Below are 7,651 nucleotides of genomic sequence, written 5' to 3' on the forward strand. Positions count from 1 at the left end.
ATCTCAAAAGTGAAAGTCCCAAATAAGACAATTCTAACAGTCCTTATTGTCTCATAGAAAATACATGGCTTTGCTTTTTGTGTCTACTCTCTTTGTTTTTTTATGCCTAATTTTTATTAGTACATATTAATGTATAATGGGGGGGGGGTTGCTGTGATATTTCCATGTATGTGTATAATATATTTTGCCTTAAGGAACACAAGTCAGAACACAAAATCAGCACCTAAAAAACCCTCTCAATCACAGCAGTACAGTAGCCACAATAGCTAAGCTACGGCATCTGCCTGGGTGCCATCAATGGTTGAAAGGGCAAAGGACATGTGATATATATTTATCGATTTATATCTATATTACAGATACAGATCTATAGACAATGGAATATATATGCATATATATAATTCTTCCCATTTATGGAAGTTTGTGTTTGATTCGGGAAGTTGAATTGTTTTCAAACAGCATGGAAATTCTCAAAGATAGGCAAAACATTTTGAGTCCCTCTCCCTTTGTTTTGAAGCTTCAGTCAACTAACTCAAGACTGGGTACAAGCTCTTTCAAAGCTCAAATCTTAAAGACACATTCAGCAAATAAAATATCTACAACTAAAGTAGAACTAGGTAATTTTTATTCCAGTCTTTAGACATTTTACTACTTCCTCTCACTAAAGAATTGCATTTTAGTGGCATGTGTAATGAAATTCCTAACAACTGTTGCTAGCAAATTGTTAAATTATAGCTACTTTTAAAATGTGGAAAGTGGTAAGGACAAATTCATGTATATTAGTCAATATGTCTAGTCAAACATTTTAATAATTTGCTTCATCCTCATAAAAACCCCTTGAGACAGGTGCTGTTGAACAGTTTGAGAGGTAGAGGACTCCAGGAAAGACATTCCAAATAAGATACTTAGAGCTGAGCTACCTCAGCCAGGCCCTCTGGCTCCAGTGTCTCTTCTCCAGCAACTTTGTATCTGGAGAAGGAAACGTTTTAGATCTTACCTTTTCCATAGCAACTATTCAACTCCAGCAAGTATCTGGTGGTGTAAGTGGTATGGCTATAATTCAGTACAACATTATTTATGGAGACAACATTTGATTCACATAATTTTCATGTGATGAAACTTATTTTTTTCCAAACCATTTGAGGTATAAATGTATTATTAATTTCCAGATGTACAAAAACAAAGGTAGGCCAGATTTGACTCTTGGGCAGTACCTTGTAAACCACTTCCAGGATGCTGGCTATGACTCACTGTAGAAAAATGATTTATAGCCTTTAAGAAAAAGCTTATGGCTAGTGGTGACTGAGTCATCCACCTTGGGGAAAGGTTTCCTTCCCAGGCAGGGTGAGATTCTATGTGGCTACTTCAGAGTTTTCCTCACTGACCAGTAAGATGATCAAGAGGAAAACTGTGATGCCCAGCCTTTTTTGTATCACCTTATAAAGTGGTAGTCAGAGGCATGCAAAATGACAAAGCCTGCCTTAATTTTTGTATTAAGTGTAATGTGTAATCTGGGAATCGATATTAGTAATTAAGATTGTAATGAAAGTAATTAAGATTGTAATGTGCTATTTGTCCTAATAATTTACTAAGTCTTAGAAACAGGCTAAGCACAAAGATACAACCATACTGCCATGCTAAAAGCTTGTGGCAGCAATATGGTTTGGGGAGGAGACTATATCAATTCTATCAATAGGACTAGATCATCGTCATTTAGTTAGTCATCAGATACACAGAAGCCTAAGTGATCACCTACTACCAATCTTACTGTTTTATAGGTTTAGAAAACAAAACATAAACCAACAAGCAAACAAAACACCTGAGCCAGGGAGAAGGGAATGGCTAGTCCAAGATAGATTGAACTAAACTAGATTGAACTAAGCTAGGTTGAACTAAGATAGATGTAACTATATGAGCTTTCCCCATGAAAGCTGTGACATTATCTGAATTTACGTCATGCAGATTGTTATGTTATAGATTTCTCAATGCTTGCCTAAGAGCATGTGTTGAAAGCTTGGTCTTCAGGAGAGGAGTTTAGTGAAAAGAAAATGAATCATTTGGAGACAGACACACCTTTGCAGTGGTTAGGAACCCTGACCTCTTCTCCCCTTTTGCTTCCTGGCTGCTATAATGCAAATAGTTTTGTTCTACCAGGCACTTCCCAGGGTAATGTTCTTCCTCTTCCCAGGCCATAATTCCACAGAGCTAACCTACAGTGAACTGAAACCTCTGTAACCTTGGACCAAAATAAATTTCTCCTCCTCATACATTGTTTATTTCCAGTGATTTGTCACAGCAGTAGAAAGCTGAATAGCACAAAAAAATGTCATGCTCTTTCCTGACACACCCGTCTAAATCTTTCTCTATAGATTTTGAGAAAAAAGGCAACATACAATTCTTGGTCCATTGGAAAAAGTTAACATTAACATTTCATGTAACATCCTGGTGGAACTTCCGTATTCAGATGGATGGTGAAAGATAACTGTGTAGCTGAATAACAGCAGGCATTTTATCACTTCCTGAAGTTGAGTCACTCACAAGGCTGAGGCATCAGGAAGAAATGAATGCTACACTGGCCAGGTTACGGTCTCAAATTTCTTCTAGTAATGATCTGGGTATGTAGCAATTTATGATTTAAAGACTTCTGCATTTGAGAGAAACTCAGGTCTCCTAATAGGATAATAACATACTACAATCTCATTTTTTAAAGATTGTTGGGAAGAGAGTGTGAAGAGGAGAATATTAATTTGTGAAGAAAATACAGTATATTTCTCTTATTGCCCAGGAAATAGCTCAAGTAATTCTCTAAACACATGGTTATTTTCAAAGAATAGGAAAACATCCACCATTGATGTGTCTGTGCTTGCATATAATGTCTTTATTACCATCCTGGCACTTTGTACATGACAGTAAGCCATCAATCACAGCTATTTCATAGGAATTTCTGTCATAATGGAAACATTCTACATCTGTGCCATCCAGTAACTACTCACAAATGCTACTGAGCATGTGAAATAGTGGGCTGAAGCTTTTCTTTAATTAACTTTATGTAGCCAGGGGTTAGTGGCTACCCTGTTGGATAGTATATAGGAACACCATCATCTAGTTAGTCCTTGGATCTCAGAGAAAGCAACTTTGCTTTACTTGACTGGACTGGCCAGGATGAACAAAATAACTTAGTTGTTAAAGCAGAAGTTGTTGGTATAAGCACTATAGCAAATGTTCCCATGTTTTTATTCCTACTGAAGAGGTTCTTCCTTATTTCTATTGAAGTTCTTGCTTATCTATACTTTTCCCTGATAGTGCGCTAAAGCTCTCAGTGCTTTCCAGCAGAAGAACAAACTTAAAGCCAGGGTACAGTGGTGCAAGGAGTACTTAGAGCATATTTTCTGCCCATCCTCTTCCTAATCTCAGTTCTTTATTTATTCTGCCTGTCTTGATGTTATAAAGTCTGCACAGGGGCTGGGAATATGGCCTAGTGGCAAGAGTGCTTGCCTCGCACACATGAAGCCCTGGGTTCAATTCCTCAGCACCACGTCTCAAGTGGCAGTGTGCTAGCCTTGAACAAAAAGAAGCAAGGAACAGTGCTCAGGCCCTGAGTCCAAGCCCCAGGACTGGCAAAAATGTAAGTAAAAATAAAAAAAATAAAGTCGGAACTGAACCAGAGGCGAACTGAGGTTGGGGGAGGGGAATGAGGAAGGTTCCAGTCTCTAACAGTTAGCATGCACTAAGATGGCTGAGGGGGAGGAGAAAACAAATTAAAGAAAAATTCCAAATTACAGCTCTAGAGAAGGATGAGTAACAATGCTAGATACCATGTTGAGGAGTTATTTCCAGCAAGCAAAATATTCATGAAGCTTATATGTAAAACAGCTACATGTAATTTAAGGATCCCTTAAATAAGAGGAAAATATTTCTTGTACTGGGAGCATAGCTTGCCAATCATGGGTGAGTCCCTGGGTTCAGTCCTCAGTAACACACACAAGAGCATACGCAAGTATACAACCACAGCCATTTTCATATAGTGTGAAGACAGTGGTAAAGCTAGGGAAGAAATCTGGGTTAGTTGAGTGCCATTTCTATTTTTTAATCTAAGAAGCCACAAATTGTGAGATTATTATTTTAGTAAGCAAAATGGCAGTTAAGCTACATTCAAATGCCACATTCAAAATTATTTTCTTTTGAAATCTAAGAAGCAATTGTTTGTCAGATATTTAATATTTAAGAATCAGTCTATGTTAGTCTAATTCAAATTATTAGAACTACTGAGAGTTTAGGTTTAACTATAGTATATGTATGACTGATTTGAGGGAATTACTGTTCTATGACAGAATCTCTATTTTTCTAACTTATTAAGATAAAAGAGTAAAACTTTAAGTGAGGTAGGATTTTCTCAGCCCAAAAAAGAAAAAAATAGGACACTTTCTTTGGTAAAAGAGAGTAATTTGAGGAAACCAAGTTCTTTTGGAAGCCGATATTTTTAGGGGGAAATCCAGTCATTCTTTCTGTATACTCTAATTTTTTGACAAGTTGAGAAGACATTTTTCAATTTTAAATAATTTCCTTCACCATAACTATTAATTTGAAAACTCCACTCTTCCATTTAGACACCCTGAGACCATTCCAAAAATATCTTCTCTAATAAACTCTATAGATGGCCTGTAAAAACCTCAAAAACAGCCTGTAGAATCACACAAACTTAACTCAAGGTGACAATGTTTACCACAATTTATTATATATTTTATGAAGACTGTTTTGTATATTTTATACAAAACTAGAGGGTTCCTATCCCAAAGGCAGGATAAATGTTCAACGAGATGAAAATGCTAATTATCCTGATTTGATCATTAAAGGCTGTATGCATGAATTCAATTATCACACTGGACCTCATATATATGTACCATTATTTTATGGCAAGCAAAAACCAGCTTCTACTTAAAAAAATAACGTTCTTATTCTGAGTAGTATAATGAGACCATTTGAGTTCTGTGAAATGGTCTAACACTACTTACACATTTTGTTCTGTTTTGTTTTTACATACCTGCATTTTGAAGTAATGTCCACAGTTAGATGGAGGCTGGTGATTCTTAGAGGAAGGTGGCTTTGGGAAGTGACCAAATCACAGAATCAGGCAACTTTAAGTGAAATGGTTGATGACTCACATTGCCTTATAAATTCTGGGCAATCAGTAACCAACTATAATCAAATCTGTATTTCCGCCAACTTCTCATGAGGGCCTAAGAGGTTTCTTCAGACACATGCTTGTGTCTGTGGTAGAAAGAATGCCTTAGCTAAGGCAGCCAGAGGCATCAGCAAGATTATTTTTAATCATGTGCCCAAGTCAAGATTTGACATTGTTTTGGAATTATTACTATTTCAATTGTCTTCTGAAGACCTACAGAATTAAACATGGCACAAGTAATGACGACAGCTGACGATAGCCAATTTTCAAGACAATCAATAGTAAAAGTTAAAATTTCAACTTACTGGGAACCTAGATAATAAGTACTAGACACATTACTCCTTGTGAACCCTCAACTCCAGGTTTAACCACACCCTTTAGTAGTTTGAACTTGACATGGCAGAAATATTTTGTTATTTGTACATTGTGTGACATATCCACTGTGGACTGAGTATTTGTGTCCCTTTAAAATTCATGTGTTGATTTTCTACACTCCAATATTCTGCTATCAGGAGGCAGGCCTCGGGAGGTGACTAGACAACAATGGTGGAACCCTTGAGCGTGGGGTCATTGCCCCAGCAAATGAGGCCCAGAGCCCATCCACCCTGTGAGGATGCTGCTGGAAATTGCCTTCTATGAATCAGAAAGGAGACCCTCACCAGACATTGCATCTGCTTTTATCTTGGACTTGGGAGCTCCGGACTCTGAGCAATCAATTTATGTTCCATATAAGCCCAGTTTCTGTAATATATTATAGTAACCTGAACTGAGACCACATCCTTTCATTAGGTGAAACTTACAATCATCTTATTTACATACGTATGTATATGTAAGCAACACCATTATTGTAGAGCCAGTGTTAAATAGTTAGCATCAGGGGGTATAGTCTCAGAACCAGAAAGTGACATTTGAACTAAAGGACTTAGGAAAGTTCATCTGAACACCAAGCTTTGGACTGATATTGATTGGTAAACCAAAGGTAGCATATTTTGGTAAGTTTTCAAGATGTTAATTTTGGGGGCCTTCACAGCCTTCTTTCTGAAAGCATCTATCACAGGGTCTTGGGTGGCTCTCCCCTTTCTCTGTGACTGCCCAAACTCCATACTTGACACTTGGTCTTCCTTAAAGAGCTCTTTAGCTTTCAAATAACCATTACACTCCCTGAAATACCCACATTCTGGCTGTAGCAGCCAATTATGGCTGTCTAATGTGATTTTATACTGGAAAATTTACAGTTTAAGAGTTAACACTTAATAGTAGAATATGTGAAGAATTAAAAAAATTAAATAGTATGTATTAGGATTTATAAAATACAAATAAAAATAAGAGATGAAAAGTTTCCTACCACCCAAAGAAAACCATAACTACTGTTTTGATTTATACTTATCCTGGCTGTTTTCTATTGTTCCAATAATAGTACTATAATAGTAATTTAAGGGAAAAAATGAACCAGTTAAGAAAAATGTTCTAGAGCTAGGCAGCATTCCAAGTCAAAAATAGTTCAGAAGGCCCCACCTCACTAAATATCAAAATTACATTTTATATTATAGTCAGAAAAAAAGGATGTAATATACAGAAATAACCTGATTGGCTGAGGCCAATCTTTGCCTTAGAAGGGCATGGTCTGATTATTTAACAGCCTGTGACTGGCTCAGCTATACTCCTGTTTTTTGGTGAGGCTCAATTTGGTTATAAAGATACATTCTTAGGTTAGGTTACAATTGTTTTACACATCCAGCTGGAATGCAATTCACTAAGTACAAACAGTACTTTGAGCCAAACTTTATCACTTCAGTTTGGAGGTGGCTTAAGACAAACTAATTTTATGCATAGAGAAGCATAAAATGTTTGTTGTTTTCATATATTACTTTAAGTGAACATCTTTACTTGTAATGTTCCTAATATTGGTGGTGGCATAGTATATAATTATAAGATTCTTCTACACTTTAGTTAATCATTAGTTATTTTATTAAAAAGAAAAATGAGCCAGACACTGATGGCTCAGGTCTGTAATCCTAGCTACTCAGGAAGTGGAGATCTGAGGACCATGGTTCAAAGCCAGCTCAGGCAGGAATGTCCTTGAGAATCTTATCTCCTGTTAACCACCAGAAAAACAGAAATGATGCTGTAGCTCAAAGTGGTAGAGCTCTAGCCTTGAGCAACAGAACTCAGGGACAGTGCTCAGTCCCCAAGTTCAAGCTCCATGGCTGACAAAACAAAACATGAATAAGCACTTAATTAATTCTTGGGGCTGGAATCAGCAAGGGTGGGGCTTTTGGGAAATCAGCGCTTACTCTTAAGAAAGTAATTTAAGAAATACTTGTCAGGAACTATTGCATCTTTTCCCCATGTCAAATGGAAGACAAACACACAACAGACTCAAAAAATTAACCAGACTACTGGTATACCGTGCGGAAGTTGGCATACTTCAGAGAAACAGATTTCCTAATTGCTTAATCTAACTGAGTCAGT

This window comes from Perognathus longimembris, chromosome 2 (assembly GCF_023159225.1).
Source record: "Perognathus longimembris pacificus isolate PPM17 chromosome 2, ASM2315922v1, whole genome shotgun sequence".
Taxonomy (NCBI): Eukaryota; Metazoa; Chordata; class Mammalia; order Rodentia; family Heteromyidae; genus Perognathus; species Perognathus longimembris.